General features: G+C 40.3%; 1 pseudogene; it reads right to left on the reverse strand.

Moving 5' to 3' along the window:
- The window catches only part of LOC132066242 (probable xyloglucan 6-xylosyltransferase 3), a 22,685-nt pseudogene extending 3,598 nt beyond the window's left edge, over positions 1-19,087 (reverse strand).
- Between the last annotated feature and the right edge of the window lie 721 nt (positions 19,088-19,808).

The following is a 19,808-nucleotide window of genomic DNA, read 5'->3' on the forward strand; positions in this document are numbered from 1 at the left end:
ATCAACTAGCTAACCTTGGAGTGCGCATAATTGATTTAGGCGATGCAGGAGTCAGTGTTAACAATCCCACAGTTTCATCCTTGGATGCGGAGATAAAAGAGCGTCAATACGAGGATCCCAAATTGAAGTATTATAAAGGTGTGAAATTTCCAAAAGAAAATTCACCATTTGAAGTCTCGGTAGATGAGGTTCTCAGGTATCAGAATAGGTTATGTGTTCCGGATGTGGCGGGACTACGCCACCGAATTCTAGAAGAAGCTCATTATTCTCGGTATTCTATTCATCCTGGAACGACAAAGATGTACCATGATCTCAAATTGATGTATTGGTGGGATGGCATGAAAAGAGACATAGCAGAATTTGTAGCTAAATGTCCAAATTGCCAACAAGTAAAGGTAGAACATCAAAAGCCGGAGGATTATTGCAAGCAATGGAAATTCCTACGTGGAAATGGAAAGTGATTAATATGGACTTCATTGTAGGATTGCCCCGCTCTCGAGGCAAGCATGATTCTATATGGGTGATTGTGGATAGATTAACAAAGGCAGCTTATTTTCTCCCAGTCAGAACTACACATTCAGCTGAAGACTATGCAAGGCTATATCTTAAGGAGATTGTGAGGCTTCATGGTATTCCAATATCTATCATCACAGACAGAGGAGCACAATTTACAGCTAAGTTCTGGAAATCCTTCCAAGAAGGTCTAGGTACCCAAGTAAGGCTTAGTACGGCATTTCACCCGCAGACTGACGGACAAGCCGAACGTACTATACAGACCTTGGAGGATATGCTAAGGGCATGTGTTTTAGATTTTGGTGGTAGTTGGGATGACCACTTACCCCTAATTGAATTTGCCTACAACAATAGCTACCATTCCAGTATCCAAATGGCTTCGTATGAAGCTCTATATGGAAGGAAATGTAGATCCCCAATTGGATGGTTTGATGTCGGAGAAGTGCAATTGATAGGCCCCGAGCTGATTCAGCAAGCAGTAGAAAAAGTCAAGGTGATCCGAGATCGGTTATTGACAGCCCAAAGTCGCCAAAAATCTTATGCGGATAACCGCCGGCGAAATTTAGAGTTCCAAGTTAATGATTGGGTATTCTTGAAAGTATCCCCGATGAAAGGGGTGATGAGATTTGGCAAGAAAGGAAAGCTAAGTCCTCGATACATTGGACCCTACAAAATCATCCGCAAAGTGGGTCAAGTGGCGTATGAATTAGAATTGCCTTCGGAGCTTGAATTAGTTTACCCAGTATTCCATGTCTCTATGCTCCGCAAATGTGTGGGAGATCCCATAAAGATTGTGCCAATAGATGATGTTCAGATCACAGAAAAGCTAGCTTATGAAGAAGTGCTTATTGCCATACTAGACAGGCAAGTACGAAGACTTCGAAATAAGGAAATAGCTTCCGTGAAAGTCTTATGGCGAAATAACAATCGGGAAGAGATGACTTGGAAAGCGGAAGAGAAGATGAAATCCACATACCCGCATTTATTTCAGCCCCCAGAAGAAAGCTATGACGAAACGCCGAGATGATAAGGTATGTATGCTTTATTTGTATGTATATGGGTCGCGTGTGGCCAGTTTATATTGCTATTATGTTGTGGCCACCGCGAGGCAATGGTATTATGGGTTGTTGTGACAGGATGGTAGTGTCATATTACAGGGGAAATTCTGGCGAAATTTTTCTAGAATCCCCGACGACTTAACATTCGAGGATGAATGTTCCAAAAGGGGGGAAGAGTGTTATACTAAGGTACCAACTGAATTGATAAGCAGGGATAAATTATGACGAGTTTATAGTTAGAAGAAATAATAGTATGATTGAGACAAGAGTACAGAGGAAGAAGAATTGCGACGGATATGAATGTATTGATAAGACAGCTTGTGAGATATTAGGGATAAGATTGACCAGAAAGGGCAAAAAGGTTAAGAAGTTTTACACTATAAGATTGATTACGAACAGGATATTATGTGAATATAATAAGGATGGTTATGAAAATGAGCAAAGCCTAGCGAGGAAGTGACTAAAAGATATGACGTGATCTATGTGACTAAAGTATAAAGGTGAGCTATTGAAAAAAAAAGAGGGGGGATTTATGAAGTTCTTCTACAGGGGAAGTTCAGAATAGAGATTATGAGATAAAGGAAATGATAGCGAGCACAAAAGAAGAAGGGGTTAATTGGAAGAAGGAGATGAAAAGAAAAGCGGGCAAGATAATAGTGCAGTAATAGATTATGACATGTGTAGCCGAGAACACGAGTAGTATCGTGACTTTAACCGTGAAAGACCAAACTATAGAAAGATGAGCAACAAGGTAGAATGAGTGCTAGGAAATGACTGGTATGATAAGAACAAATAGGGATGAACAGAATATGATTTGAAAATGAGAAAGGGATTATGTAGGAGTAGTATTTTCTTAAGGACATAGAGGTATTATAAAATTCCTCGTGCGCAGAAAAGAAGGACGGGCATAGACTGGAAAAATATGGTGAGGGGATACTAAAGGAAGCACCCAAGATAGACGTGATTAAATAAGTACGAATATGGGACAAAAAAAAAGGGGAATACATAGTTATGAATTTAAAGGTGTAGTGCGACGACATGGTGATAAGATAAGACCATTATTGAGACGAACTTGGTATGTTTTTGAGTAAGTTAAAAGCCTGTGTTGGGTACATAGTAAGGGTAAGAAGGCAAAAAGCATAAAGGGGTACTGCGTGCACGCGACTTCACCTCAAAAATAATGGAATCTTTAAGCGGCAAAGATGGTAGGCTTAAGGAACAGATGGTGCAATATAATTTCATGAAAAGAAGCAGATGGTATAGGTTGAGATAAAGATACTATTTCAAGAGAACTTTGGACACTCATCGTTGGAATATAAGTGCTACCTAACAGAGAATTTGGAATGCCTACAAGTATTAAATAATTATTGATTGGAGTAAGAGACCCTTTCTAATTCGGAGGGAGATGTGTTATGAGAACGTTTCAAAATTTGTTAAGACTTTAACTTACTCCAGATTAGGTGATGAAGGTCATCCGGTGAGGTGGACACTATCATACTAGCATTAGAGCATCGTATTTCATTAGAGTTCCAATGTTAAGCGTGCTGGAGTGGGAGAAATTTTAAGATGGGTGACCCCCTGGGAAGTGTACTAAAAGTCCTATAAAGTCGGATATAGGAGAGCCAAATGGGAAGCTAGAGTAGCCTAAGAGGAATTAGAGTATACAGAGTAGGCAAAAACCTCAAGGGGTCACATAGGACGGGGCAGACTGAACCAGTGAAAAGAAGGAAGGTGCATTACAGCTTTAGAAGCAGGGTAAGTTGAATAGCGTTTGGAAATATTTTGTAAACAAGATGGTAGTAATTATGTATACGTATGTATATGATATCCCATATGTGGATATATTAGCGGGTATGTGTATCCCAGCAATCGACGTTGTGGCATATTGGAAGGCATTAATCGGACAGGGTAACGAAGCTCAAGTGAAAAAAAAATGGCACAAATGTTATAAGGCAAGTGATGTCGTTTTTCACTACAGGTTAAACTCGGAAAGTTCTAATACAATGATATTTGGAAAAAAGAAAGAAAGTGAGTAGATGGAAGGTAAAGTGACCAAAATGTCGAAAAAAGCGAAAGAGTAAGAAACATGAGGGAGTAAAGCCTCCAAGAGAGACGACGGGCAAAGCACGGCACTATTTGGATAAAATTTCGAGGGTAGGCATATGAGAGGGATAGAAAGGTGTGGTAGTATGGAACAAAAAGAGGAAGGTGTGGGGTTGGAGAACAGACTTTGACAAGTGGGACGAAAGGATAGTGACCACGACGAGGAATGAGAAGTAAAGGAAAGAATGATTAGGCCGTGCAATGATGCTAAGAGATTTCTAACTCTCGAAAGATAAGTGCAAGACGAGCGGATATCTAAAAACTATCGTGTATTAGGACCTCCTTAATAAAGGGGGGAAGAACATATTGGACTTGGAAGGGATTAGGGCGTTCTCATGCTCCAGGAGGGGAAATTTATTAGCTTGGAGCCAGAGTTCAAAACGATCGCCAATACAAGGAAATCGAAGACACGTATACTTGTGTTATGTGAAACCCATAAAGGAGTAAGAATTTTCGTAGCCCTATGCTTTTGGGTTGTATTGTAGGATTTGAAGGATAAAGGTTAAAGAAACAGTTGTGGCAGAAAGTCCAAGGGTTTAGTTGAACTCGAATTATGAGTTGCCATAAGTGTAGCTGTACTGTGAAGGATGACGAAGGGTGCAGAACCATTACGCATATACATACTTTGGATCGATGGAAGTAGTCCTGGGAAGGAACTAGGAGGAATAGTTTAAGGGACATAACCATTATACTCACTAGTGACAAAGTCATGTTGGGTGAGCACTCGGAATGTAAAGGTAAATGGTGACAAGGATGTAAGGACTAATGACGTTGACCATTGGACCGCAAGTGCGTCTTAGCATGGCATTTCACCCTCAGTCTGACGCGCAGGACGAACGTACTATTCAGACGCTAGAAGATATGTCGCGGGCCTGTGTTATTGATTTCATAGGTAGATGGGATGATCATCTGCCACTTATGGAGTCTGCCTATAGTAATAGCTACCATTTTAGCATCCAGATAGCCGTACGAGGCTTTGTATGGCAGAAAGTGCGGGTCACCGATTGGCTGGTTCGATGTTAGCGAAACTAGGTTAATTGACCCAGCTATGACTCAGCAAGTAGTTGACAAAATGAAACTCATTCGAGAACAGTTATTAACAGCTCAGAGTCGACAGAAGTCATATGCCGATAATCGACGTCGACACTTAGAGTTCCAAATTGGCGATTGAGTATTTCTGAAAGTGTCACCCATGAAGGGTGTTATGAGATTCGGCAGAAAGGGGAAGCTCAGTCCGAGGTATATTGGACCTTATCAGATCGTCCGTAAGGTAGGCAAGGTAGCCTATGAATTATACCTACCACCTGAATTGGAGGCATGCATCCAGTCGTCCACATGTCAATGCTTCGTAAATGTGTAGGCGACCCTTCCAGAGTATTTTCCCTAAGATGATATCCAGGTGACAGAGGAATTAGTCTACGAGGAGCAGCCTATAGCCATACTGGATCGTCAGGTGAGAAGATTGTGTACTAAAGACATAGCTTCCGTTAAGGTAATGTGGCGGAACAATAACAAGGAAGAGATGAAGAATACGGATCCCTACTTATTTCCTATGTCTTCAGGTAATCTAAATTCCTACATTGGTTGTGTTAATTGATGAATGAACTGTATGTGAAAGCTATAAAAGAGACTCCCCCGAAGTGCTTATAAGACCCTGTAAGACTAGTTTAACATTCAAGGACGAATGTTCTAAAGGGGGGGAGGATGTTATATCCCGTATTTTGTACATCGGGACGTTCCGAGCTAACTACGATAAGTTAAGGACAAGACTATTCCGAGATACGAGGTAGAGACTTTTTGACCTCCAATTTTGTTTTAGGGCACAAGTTGCTTGTGATTTCATTGGTATGGAATATTAAGGAAGATTTGGGGTTAAAAGTGAATTATGGAAAGTTATTATTTCATGAACCAAGCCACAACTTGGCCGTGTGGAGTGAGTGGCTCCCACCCATGGCTTGGCTAATTTTAATTCATCCAAGCCATGTGTGGGGCATGGTACACTTGTATTAATTATATATGTAGATGAGTGATGCCAAAGCAAGACTAATTCATCATTTTATAACTCTAGAAACTTGGAGAAATATGGAGAAAAAGAGAGGACTATATTCGGCCATGGCTGGCCGAATTTGAGGTCCATGAGAAGTGATCAAAAAATAATTTTCTTCTAGCTTTTCAACCAATTGGAAGGTCCTTATTAACGTGGAGTAGTTGTTGGAGCAAGCAAAACATTCATTCTTGCAAGACTCAACCCTAGCCAAGTTGAAGAACAAGTGGGAAAGGTAAGGTTCAATCTCCTTTTACATGTGTTATGAATGGTTGATGTGTGTTGTGGTGTGTAGAAATGGATTAAATTCATGAAATTTTGTATATTGATGTTGAGCCATGTAGTGGGCTGTTTTTGTAAGACATAGTGAATTGATTTTACTTAGTATTTTTGATTGTTGTTGTTGTAGATTCTATGATGAAAATGAAGGTTTGATGGTTCAAATTGAAGTTGTAATCGTTTGTGGGCTGTTTTAGAAGCTAATGTGATATTAATGTAGCTTCTTGTATTTATGAGAATGATGTTGTTAACGTGTGGATTGTTGGTGTAGTTCATGAATTTGGAAGAAAGAAATGTGATGTTGTTGTTCCTATTGAGTTTGGAGGTTTCGGGTTATGTTGCATATTGGTTGGGTTGTTTTGAATATTATGCGGGTTGTTTGAAATGTTCTTGAGTCTTGTTCGAAGGGTTTCGGATTGGTACTTGAACGTGTGACCATTGGTGTTGGCTTGATTGTATGCGGATGATTTGAATGTAAATGAAATGCTGTCGAATTATATAGAAAGGAATCACTAACGTTAGAAAACGTTTTGAATTGTTTGTTGATGTTGTTAGTATGGTTGTTGGTATTGTTGTTGATGATTTGGCCGAGTTAAATTCTCGGGGTTTGTTGAATTTATAGGGGAAATGCTGCCCAACTTTCTGTAAGTAAAGTGCTAGCTTGGGATTGGATTCCTAAGTGCCTATGACTAATGTTTGGTGTCTAATGACGTTGTTATAGATCTTGAGAAGCCAAGACTTAAGTTCGGATTAGCTTAGGAAGCGGACGAGGTATGTAAAGCTTACCCTTTCTTTCTTTTGGCATGTCTTAGTTGTAAGTAGGCTATGATACAAGCCTCGGGGTAACTCTATTCTTAAGATCTGAGCATGTCTGCGATTCTTATTCACATCTTGATATTGGCATTCTTAACATGGTCGAACTATGGTCCTTAAGTCTTTTGTATGATTGGGTTTCAAATGTTGCATAAAGAGTTTTTGCTCCTAAAAGATTCTATGTCAAATAATGTCCGTAACTTTCATAGACGGGCTCGGATCGCTTTGATATGTTCGTAGAAGGTTCTATAACGAATAATGTCCCTAACTTTCATAGGCGGGCTCGGATTGGTTTGATACCTGTCCGTGGTCTCCGAGACTTTCCTTTGTATAGTTCTAACGACTTTTGAAAGAACTTACATGACTATCGTCTTAACCCCCGAGCGTTGACTATTTATTTATCTATCGAGTCTGGAATGATGATTTTTATGCATATGGTTATTCACGACTCTGCTCGTGCATATGGTTGTTACATCTTTCGCCGAGTCCCGGCCCGGTTATGTCATCGTGCGCACTATGCTATATTCCGGAGTATGATGTGTTACGGTGCACCGAGCCCCTCGCTAGAGGGCCGGGTACCGCTTATTTTGGTGTTATGATGTGTTATGGTGTTATGATGTGTTATGGCGCTATGATGTGTTACGGAGATATGAAATCTTTCGGAGTATGATGTGTTATGGCGCCAACGGCGGGAGGGCGACCATATTCCCGAGCCCCATGCATGATTTGTGTTTTAATAAGTAAGCATTTTGGTATTCTGGTTATTGCATTTACTTTTTGTACTTCTTGTTCCGATTATGATCCTGTTTACTGTATTTCATGCTTTGCATACTCAGTACATATTTCGTACTGACCCCCTTTCTTCGGGGGCTGCGTTTCATGCCCGCAGGTACAGGTACACGCTTTGGTGATCCGTCAGCTTAGGATATCTATTCTGCTGTTTTGGAGCGCTCCCTTGTTCCGGAGCCTATGTTTTGGTATAGACTCTTCCGATGCATATGTATATGTCTATTCATGGGTACGGCGGGGCCCTGTCCCGTCATATGATTCTGTTATTACTCTTAGAGGTCTGTAGACATATGTGTGGGTTGTGGGTAGTTACTGTTCAGCTGTGTCTGTGTGATTTGTGTTTTGGACGTCCCCCTGTATTATGATAGCCTTGCCGGCTTATGCTCGACATTATCTGTTGAAAGTTGTGACTGCGATATGTACATATATTTGTGACAGCTTTGGGGCGACGTTTTACTTTTCTGTATGTATAAGTTATTTGTATCTTTGTTTCGGTTAATGGGTGTGTACGGGTGCCCGGCTCGGGCACTAGTCGCGGCCTACGGGGTTGGGTCGTGACACCGTCCCTGTCACGACCCGACTAGGGGCCATGACGGGTACCCGGGGGGCGACCACCAAGCACCACTCATACTACTACTCATCATACTCATCCTGTGTTCATTCATTATTCTCACGCTTCTAATAATGGGAAAACCATTTTCACTGTGAAACATATTTATCTCTATATACATAAGCCCTTCGGCTATCAAAATAATATATATACAGCGAGGAAATCGTGAGACCATGCTACCTACACATACGTATCTACGAGCCTCTACTAGAGTACTAGACATATGGACAGGACAGGACCCCGCCGTGCCCAAAACATATATATACACAAAATAATAAATCAATGGCACCTCCGAAACAATGGAGTGCTCTCAAAGTCCCATTGATAGCTCCTACGAATCTGGATCACCTCCCTGTCTACCTTCGGGCATGAACACAGAGTCCAAAAGAAAAGGACGTCAGTACGAAATATGTACTGAGTATGGAAGGCATGAATAGTAACATAAATAAAACGCGAAGAGCAACATGAAATCAAAGACTGAGTATACCTTGGAAGATGTTCGTCATACTTGGTTTACCTTTTCTCACGAATTATGGAATGCACATACATATACATATCATAGTGCCGCATCTGCTCATACACATTAAACATTATCCGTATTCGGCCACATAGTGGCTCGACAGTATCCGTATTCGGCCACGTAGTGGCTCGACAGTATCCGTATTCGGCCACGAAGTGGCTCGACAAATTCACATACCTGTCATTCGTACCCTGCCATAACAAAGCTCGGTATATCTTATCATTATCATTGCCATCAATACGGGAGTCTTTTATCAATATCATCTTAAGAGTCTTGGAAGTCGTAAATTCTAGCTTTTCTTGGGAGTGGGACATTTCAGACATTTTTACTGAATTTGTGATAAGGGAATTATGCTTCTATATTACCTGGAAGGCACAATCATTTCTTCTATGATGATCATCATTATTGTCATGTCTCACTTCTAAAGAAAATAATGACATAAGACAAGGCCAACTATCATGAATGTGACAGAGACTCATACGGTAAGCTCAATCGTCCCATGAGGACATGTGGAACTTTAGTCTTTGGGTATCACTGAGAGGGGAACGACCATCGTAATCGTTGTCACGAAAAACATCCATCAACATCATCATGAGGGCTTTAAGAATCATGGAAGCCTAGCATTTTAGGAATAAGGGCAATATGGAAATCACATGTGGGGTCACAAAGATAGAAATTTCTATCATAAGAACCACTATCAATTTTATCGTAAGATTCATGAAAATTGTGGACCTCTAGTATTTCTGGGCTAGGAGCGTCGTAAGTGTCGTATGTAGTTTGACGACTTATGGAATCATCGTCATTATCATAGAACATATCTCTTAACTTTATCTCATGAGAGCTCTTTGTAACATAGACTCATATTTTTTTGGAATGTAGGAAGATCATAGAAGATGAGGAAAATCATGTCATAGGATTCATGCCTTAGAAAAGAAGGGACTAGCCTTACATACCTTTACGTCTCCTTAACGACTAAGTGTTCTCCTTCCAAGCTCACAACTCCACATCAAGAGAATTCGTGCTAAATTAGATCGTTTCAAACATGCTTGAGTCTAAACTAAAGCGACTAAAAGCTAGCGAAAATTGGGCAGCATTTCCTTTGTTTCCAACAACTTTCTCTATGTAATAAAACAACTCCCACAATATCACAATCAATAGATTTCTCAAGTTAAACATTGTTCGCTTCTCAAATTCACTTTCAAAGTCATCCATAACCATGACTATAATACCACAACATATTCATTCTTCCCATAATACTTCCTCAACGTCATTAGCATTATTCATAACAAGATTATACTCATCTTATACTAAGAATCATGACTCAATTTAACTTACCACTCAAAATACCATACCATTATTTCCATATTTGAGCTCATATGCTACTTTCTTCTCTAATCCAAGTCTTCCAACAACCTAATACTATTAATAACATGAACTAGATGTAAAACTCACCTTTGATTATGTAGGAATGATCTTTGGATGAAGACACTTCACTTGAGAAAACCCCCAACTCCAATACCAAAGGATTTCTTGACTTCTACTAACCCTAGTGAGCCTCTTTGCACTTGATTCTTGGTGATTAATCTTTGATTTCTCTTGGATTTGCTCTTGATTTTGGGCTTAGATCATAAGAAGACTTGTTGAGATAGTTTCTAGAGATTTCTAGGTCCAAAAATGGTAAAATAATGAGTTAGGGTCGAATTTGGTCTATTTATAGTGGTCCAGAAAATTCTGGACCGACACAACATGCTGCGAGCTTTGCTAGACGCAAAGCGTGCTTTTCTAGCCGCATGTTGTGTCGCAGACCTCGCAGCATCACCAAATTTCACTGTCACACTTTGCTAAGCAACTGTGTTACCGCAAAGAGTGCTTTGCTGCTAGCATGTTGCGCCACATATTGCGCCATAATGTGACACTTTGCCAAACTTTTGCCGAAACTTAACTCCGATGGTACGACGAGTCTTAAACCTTTTCGAGGCTTACTAAACATGGTTTTACTCCATTATATACCCAAGATGGACATGTCTATCCTCATGACCTTGAAAAATTTGTCCTGCCTCCCAAGACTAGGACAACTAGCATTCGGCGAAACTCAACGTATGAAAATGCGTGGTGTAACATCCTTCCCCCCTTGGAAACATTTGTCCTCGAATGTTAGACTCTTAGGAATCCTATGATAATTTCGACAGAGTTTCCCCTGTAAATATGCCACTACCATCCTATCACAACAACCCAAAATATATAACGCCACACAGGGCCACAACAATAACAATTATGGCCACGCACGACCCAAGAGCATTAAAGTAAAATATTGCATACCTGAGGACAATGGCATCTCATCTTGAATCTCCTCCGGAAGTGGAAACAAATACGGATACGTGGACTTTATATCTTCTTCTGCTTCCCAGGTCATCTCTTTTACTTCCGCATCCTTTCATAATACCTTTATCAATCTTTCGTTTCTAGTTCTTAATTCACAACCTGGAGCTATTTGGGAGGGCAATAGGAACTTCTCATATGATAACTGTTCTGTAATATCATTAGTCGGCACAACTATGGGAAATTATCAATGCACTTACAAAGCATAAACATATGAGAGTCCGAATTTACCAATTTCAATTCTGGAGATAAGTTAATCGAGCTCTCGAAATCACCTCGCGTCTATTCTCAGGAAATCTCTTAATAATTTTCATGACTCTTCCAAAGAGAATTTCTGCATCTCAACAATGTGATACCGAGGGTCACTGTCGTCAAACTTTCGTATGCTTTCAAATAGTTTATCCTCATTTCAATTAACTCGCGGCAGCTATTCCACTTATCTTCCCGTCTTAGTTCATTATTTTCTTCGAATACCTTCTTATTCAATCCTCTTTACCACTTCATCGTTGACCTTCTTGCTACGCCTTCCTCCTGTCACTCGTATTCCCATTTTATCACCGTAGTAGTATTTAGTACCCAACTCTATTTTCCAAAACAAATTTGCCTGATTATTAATATTTTCTCACTTCTTCATTACCTGAACACTTTTTCTTTAGACAGGTCTCTCTTAGACTACAAATTCATCTCGACAATTGAGGACGCGTTCTATATCCACCTATACCTTTCCCATTCCCTTTCCACCATACAGTTAATTCTTCTAGAACATCTCTCATTTCCTTCGTTGATTATGCAGCCTTGTACTACTAACTCAATAAACCTGTAACGGTAAACTTCTAAAGTACTATAACTCATGTCTCGTATATTTTCTTTACACTCATATCTTTATAAAACATATTGACAATATAGTCTATACGATGAGGAAGCTTTCATTAATAACTAACTTACTCGGTAGCGTACATCATTCTCTTACTTTTTCTAACTGACCTCATCTCTTCTCTAACATTTAGACAACTACTATCTTAGAAGTTCTACTCTCCATACCTTGCTTCGCTAAAACTTGAGTACCATTATCCATACAACCCATTTTTTTTCCTAAGTCTCATCGGTAGTACTTTAAAAGGTATCTCATGAAAATCGCAGATGATGGATCAACATTATCCTTAAGGATGTATAAACATTGTTACTACCACATATCATACTTTACCAATTACCGTCGCTACATAGCATAAAACCTCTCAATTCATACTTGCTTAATAATAAAAATATTTATTCTTCCTTTAACACATTATCAAAGGTGCAGATATACCTGTGACAGCTTCATGGAGGGACTCTAGATCCTGTTGCTCCGCTAATGCTTACGTACGATGCTGAGGACCACTCGAACTGAGCATTTTCCCCCTACCCCTACCCTGACCTACTAGTGTCTGGGAGCCTTGCCCCAGAGGGCACATGGACGACGAAGAACCAGCTGCGGATCCTGTGGGCTGAACCGCACGCCTACCACCTCGAAATGGGTACTCTCTCATAATATGGCCCAACTGGCTGCAAACATCCAAACCCAATCGGCACGGCCCCCAATGTAGTTTACCGCACTGGGTACATTGTGGTATAGATGATCTTATCTGGCCTGAATCACTCCTATACCGAGAGCCCGACTCTCTGAAACTCAGGTCCGATCCAGAATGAATAGGGCGATCGAGCCTCTGGCCTGCAAGTTGTGGTGGTGCATTAGTCGCCGACTGGCCTGAATGTCTAGAATATGACTGTCTCGACCCCCCTCTATAGTCGCTACCGGCACCCATATATCTGGCCCTCTTACTCTGCCCTTTATCTGTATCATGTTCTCCCCTTTGCGGTTACTGCTGCTCTTCTAAGTTCTGGGCATGGGCCTATATGCGGGAAATATCCATCCCCTCTTGCAATGAAGCCGTTAGGCAACCTTTGAACAAATGTGGCCCTAGGCCACTCACAAACCTGTGCACGCTATCTCCCATGTCGGCCACCATGGTCGGAGCATATCTAGCCAATGAGTTAAAATGAAGGCTATACTCCCGGGCACTCATATTTCCTTGCTTTAAATTTAAGAACCTATCCGCTCTAGCTCGACGGACCTCGGGTGCCAAATAGTGATGGATGAAGGCATCTACAAATTCTCGCTAAACCGGAGGAGGTGCATTCTCTTTTCTTGAAGATATCCAATTATTATACCATAAGACCGCCACATCCCGGAGTCTATAAGATGCTAGCTCCACAGATTCAGTTTCGGAGGCATGAATAATCTTCAATGTCCTCAACATTTCATCAATGAAACCTTGTGGGTCTTCATCCGGCTTTGACCCGAAAAACTCCGGAGGATTTAGACTCATGAAATCACGGGCTCTAGTACTAACTGCCCTGTCACTTGGACCCGAACTCTGCCGCTGTGCCTGGGCGGCAACTAACTGTGTCAATAAATGAATAGCTTCGGTCATTTGGTGACCCGAAGCAGCCGGTGGAGGAACTGTAGGCATAGGAGCTGAAACCGAAGCCCCCTCTTGTTCTTCTAGAACAGGCGGAGTGGGAGAAGTATTAGATGGAGCCTCATTATGCGATTCACCCTCTTCTATATTCGTTGGCGGCTCTCTTTCTACCCACCTTTCTATCGTAGTCTTGCCCTTCTGGGCGGCTGTAGCTTTTCTCTTTGGCGGCATCTCTGAAATCATAGTGCACAATTATGGAGGAGAAAATCTTATAACATGGCTCTATCGCACGATTTCATAAGAAGAAGAATAGTCATTTTTCCTAAATGCCCTGTAGCCTCCTGTTTATGAATGTGGCGCACAACACACCATAAACAAGACTCTACTAGACACGGCTCGTAGACACTTCCTAGGACTGAACTGCTCTGGTAAAACTTTTGTCACGACCCAACTAGGGGCCTGAAGGGTACCCGGGGCTGACCACCGAGCACCACTCATACTACTACTCATCATACTCATCCTGCGTTCATTCATTATTCTCACGCTTCTAATAATAGGAAAACCATTTTTACTTTGAAACATATTTACCTTCATATACATAAGCCCTTCGCCTATCAAAATAATATATATATATACAGCGAGGAAATCATGAGACCATGCTACCCACATATACGTATCTACGAGCCTCTACTAGAGTACTAGAAATATGGACGGGGCAGGACCCCGCCGTGCCCAAAACATATATATACACAAACTAATAAATCAATGGCACCTCCGGAACAATGGAGTGCTCTCAAAGTCTGCTGATAGCTCCTACGAATCTGGATCACCTCCCTGTCTACCTGTGGGCATGAACACAGAGTCCAAAAGAAAAGGACGTCAGTACGAAATATGTACTGAGTATGTAAGGCATGAATAGTAACATAAATAAAACGCGAAGAACAACATGAAATCAAGGACCGAGTATACCTTGGAAGATGTTCGTCATACTTGGTTTACCTTTTCTCAGGAATCATGGAATGCACATACATATACATATCGTAGTGCCGTATCTGCTCATACATATTAAACATTATCCGTATTCGGCCACATAGTGGCTTGATAGTATCCGTATTCGGCCACGTAGTGGCTCGACAGTATTCGTATTCGGCCACATAGTGGGTCGACAGTATCCGTATTCGGCCACGTAGTGGCTCGACAAATTCATATACATTTCATTCGTACCCTGCCATAACAAGGCTCGGTATATCTCATCATTATCATTGCCATCACTACGGATTCTTTTATCAATATCATCTTAAGAGTCTTGGAAGTCGTAAATTCTAGCTTTTCTTGGGAGTGGGACATTACAGACATTTTAACTGAATTTGTGATAAGGGAATTATGCTTCTATATTACCTGGAAGGCACAATCATTTCTGCTATCATGATTATCATTATTGTCATGGCTCACTTCTGAAGAAAATAATGACATAAGGCAAGGCCAACTATCATGAATGTGACAGAGACTCATACGGTAAGCTCAATCGTCCCATGAGGACATGTGGAACTTTAGTCTTTGGGTATCACTGAGAGGGGAACGACCATCGTAATCGTTGTCATGAAAAACATCCATTAACATCATCATGAGGGCTTTAAGAATCATGGAAACCTAGCATTTTAGGAGTAAGGGCAATATGGAAATCACCTGTGGGATCACAACATAGAAATTTCTATCATAAGAACCACTATCAATTTTATCGTAAGATTTATGAAAATTGTGGACCTCTAGTATTTCTGGGCTAGGAGCGCCGTGAGTGTCGTATGTATTTTGACGACTTATGGAATCATCGTCATTATCATAGAACATATCTCTTAACTTTATCTCATGAGAGCTCTTTGTAACATAGACTCATATTTTTTCGGAATGTAGGAAGATCATGAAAGATGAGGAAAATTATGTCATAGGATTCATGTCTTAGAAAAGAAGGGACTAGCCTTACATACCTTTACGTCTCCTTAACGACTAAGCGTTCTCCTTCCAAGCTCACAACTCTACATCAAGAGAATTCGTGCTAAATTAGATCGTTTCAAACATGCTTGAGTCTAAACTAAAGCGACTAAAAGCTAGCGAAAATTGGGCAGCATTTCCTTTGTTTCCAACAACTTTCTCCATGTAATAAAACAACTCCCACAATATCACAATCAATAGATTTCTCAAGTTAAACATTGTTCATTTCTCAAATTCACTTTCAAAGTCTTCCATAACCATGACTATGATACCACAACATATTCATTCTTCCCATAATACTTCCTCAACGTCATTAGCATCATTCATAACAAGATTATACTCATCTTATACTAAGAATCATGACTCAATTTAACTTACTACTCAAAATACCATTATTTCCATATTTGAGCTCATATGCTACTTTCTTCTCTAATCCAAGTCTTCCAACCACCTAATACTATTAATAACATGAACTAGATGTAAAACTCACCTTTGATTTTGTAGGAATGATCTTTGGATGAAGATACTTCACTTGAGAAAATCCCCAACTCCAATACCAAAGGATTTCTTGACTTCTACTAACCCTAGTGAGCCTCTTTGCACTTGATTCTCTTGATTCTTGGTGATTAATCTTTGATTTCTCTTGGATTTGCTCTTGATTTTGGGCTTAGATCATAAGAAGACTTGTTAAAAGAGTTTCTAAAGATTTCTAGGTCCAAAAATTTTAAAATAATGAGTTACTGTCGAATTTGGTCTATTTATACTTTCTGGACCGACACAACATGCTGCGAGCTTTGCTAGACGCATGTTGTGTCGCGTACCCGCATGTTGTGTCGCAAAGATCACCAAATTTCACTGTCACACTTTATATAAACTGCGTTACCACAAAGAGTGCTTTGCTGCTAGCATGTTGCGCCACATATTACGCCATAATGTGACACTTTGCCAAACTTTTGCCGAAACTTAACTCCGATGGTACGATGAGTCTTAAACCTTCCCGAGGCTTACTAAACATGATTTTACTCTATTATATACCCAAGATAGACATATCTATCCTCATGACCCTGAAAAATTTGTCCTACCTCCCAAGACTAGGACAACTAGCATTCGGCGAAACTCAACGTATGAAAATGCGAGGTTTAACAGTCCGAACTTGTATACTTCAGTCATGTTCATAAAGGCTTTGCAGATAGTTTCTTGTATATAGCTTAGTTATCTCTTGTCAGTGGTTATGTCGGCATTGTGGGCCCATTATACATATACATATGCATGATATTATATTCATAGTTAGCCTCCTTCACCTTATTTTTCCATTTGAGACATAGAAGATGCAAGTTACAGCTTGGTTCGCTCGGCCCCAGTAAGGTGCCGGGTGCCAATCACGCCTTACCAAGGTTGGGGCGTGACAGGAGCAATCCTTATCCTACGCTGGCATATGTAGTTTCTGGCTGTTTGAGCCTTCTCGGTAATCTATGCAACTCCCAAAATATGAACATGGATAAAATTTGCTTAGAAGCCCATGAATTACATAAAAATGATTATAAACATGATTCGTGAGTGTAATATGCCATGAATATAGATATATAGTATGTGTAATATACCATAAATATAGTCTATAGTATAACTTGTATAAAAACATGGAAGGCACGTAGATTTCATGAAAATAAGCATATTAGTTCATATCTTGCATTTAAGAACCCATGGAATGCAAAGCATGAGTGTTCATGGATTACAGATGGATTCCCAATAACCAAAAATGGAATATTAGGAACATAATAACGAATTATTAATACGAACATGGTATGTCATGGTACATGTACTTAGGGTCATCATGAATTTGACTAGAAACTCTAGTTTTGGTGAAACTTCATAATTTCATGGAGGAACAAGGCGTAGGGAAGAACAACGATATTCCTACACGTGGATAGAAATCCTACATACCTCAATCGCTCCAAAACACCTGAAGAAGAATCAAACTTTGAAGAAACCCAAAAACCTTCACTTGAAAACCCTAGGTTGGTAACATAGGATTTCACTTAGAATTCATGTATAATCATTAAACTTCACTTAGGAATATATAGGAGGGACTTACCTTGATGTATGAGGATAAGGAGAAGAGAGAACAGTCATTCTAGGGCTTGAGGATGTGAAGAATGAAGTGAAAAAGCCAAAAAATGAAGTTTTAAAGTTGTTGTCGGGCCTGTTTTATGCTCACTTTAGGCCCATTTTACGGATTGTAAATCCGACTATGAATCTTTAGCAGTATGCTAGTTTTTTTGGGAAATTTTACGGCCTGTTTTTACGGACCGTAAATTCTGCTGGAGTCGACAAAATACTATTTAGTAAATCATACATAACCTTTTATACAGATCTCCGTTTGACCTCCATAATATAGCATTGGAAAGGTATGTCAAAGAGCTACAACTTTTATGTGGGAAGTTTTCCCATATTCGTAATAGATTTTCTTCGTATACTCACTTTAATTGAAACATTACGTAAACTCACTTGAAAACATGCTCTGTAGAGTAGCTTCCGACTTTACTTTCCCCAAGGACTCTTCTTATGACTTGATTCTACACTACTCATATTGGGTTCATTATACCTCCATCTTATGAGTCAAATCGTAGCCCGAATGCACGAGGTGTTACAATATCTCTCCCTTGGAATCATTCATCCTCAAATGATGGGTCATGGTTATGAACGCAATTGGACATGACATGAGTACATGAACGTGAGGAAACATGACATGGAACATGGAGGCTGAAATAACATGACATGGTTTCATGGAAATACGAACGCTCGGACATGAGACATGAGTAGTGAATACATGAACGTGAGGTGTGAGGCATGAATAAGTAAGGGACATGTCATAGATACAGAAGGTATTTACCTTGAACGCTTTCTGCTTGCTCCTCAAATAAATGCGGATATCTGAATTTCATATCTTTTTCGACTTCCCATGTAGGCTTTTCAACTTTTTGACTCCTCCATAGCACCTTTACTGAGGCTACTTCCTTGTTTCTCAACTTTCAAACCTGACGATCAAGAATTGCCACAAGGATCTCCTCAGAGGTTAGGCCATCCTTAACTATTATAGTGTCAGTAGGAACAATCAACGATGGGTCTTCCACACACTTCCTTAACATAGATACATGAAACACTGGGTGTACAAAAGAGTCAATCTTTTGGTAATTCAAGCTCATAAGCCACTTGACCAATCCTTCGCAGGATTCTATATGGCCCAATATATCTGGGACTAAGTTTCCTTTTCTTGCCAAATCTCATCACACCTTTCATAGGTGAAACCTTTAAGAATACCCAATCATCAACTTGAAATTCTAGGTCTCTACGCCGCACATCGGTGTAGGAATTTTGGAGACTCAGAGCCATTCTTAAACGCTCTTGAATCAACTTGACTTTCTCCATAGCCTGATAGACCAAATTTGGTCCCAACAACTCTTCTTCACCAACTTCAAACCAACCAATAGGTGATCTACAGCTTCGCCTATACAGAGCTTCAAACAGCACCATCTTAATGCTAGCATGATAACTGTTATTATAAGAAAATTCAATAAGAGGCAAATGATCATCCCAGTTACCTTTAAAATCTAGGACACATGCTCTCAACATATCCTCAAGAGTATGAATAGTACGCTTCGCCTGGCCTTCTGTCTGTGGATGAAAAGTTGTGCAAAGGTTTACCTTAGTACCTAATCCTCTTTGAAATGATTTCTAAAAGTTCGATGTGAACAGAGCACCACTATCTGAAATAATGGGCACTGGGGTCCCATGCAATCTGACAATTTCAATACAACTTGGCGTAATCTTCTGCTGAATATGTCGTCTTGACTGGCAGAAAGTGTGCTGACTTAGTAAGTCGGCGATCACCCAGATCGAGTCATGTTTTCATGATGAGCAAGGTAGACCTATTATAAAGTCCATATTTATCATCTCCCATTTCCACATAGAAATATCGATAGTCTGGGCCAAGCCACCCGACCTCTGGTGCTCGACTTTCACTTGCTGACAATTTGGAAACTTGGCCACAAAAACTGCTACATTCTTCTTCATGTCATTCCACCAATAAATCTCCTTGAGGTCATGATACATCTTCGTGGAACCTGGATGGATGAAATATCTGGAACTATGAGCTTTTGACATATTTCACTCTCTAAGTCCATCTATATCTGGAACACATAATCTGCCTTGGTACCTCAAGGTACCTGTCACGCCCCAACCTTGGTAAGTCGTG

The sequence above is a fragment of the Lycium ferocissimum genome, chromosome 8, assembly GCF_029784015.1.
Source record: "Lycium ferocissimum isolate CSIRO_LF1 chromosome 8, AGI_CSIRO_Lferr_CH_V1, whole genome shotgun sequence".
In the NCBI taxonomy this organism is placed as follows: domain Eukaryota; kingdom Viridiplantae; phylum Streptophyta; class Magnoliopsida; order Solanales; family Solanaceae; genus Lycium; species Lycium ferocissimum.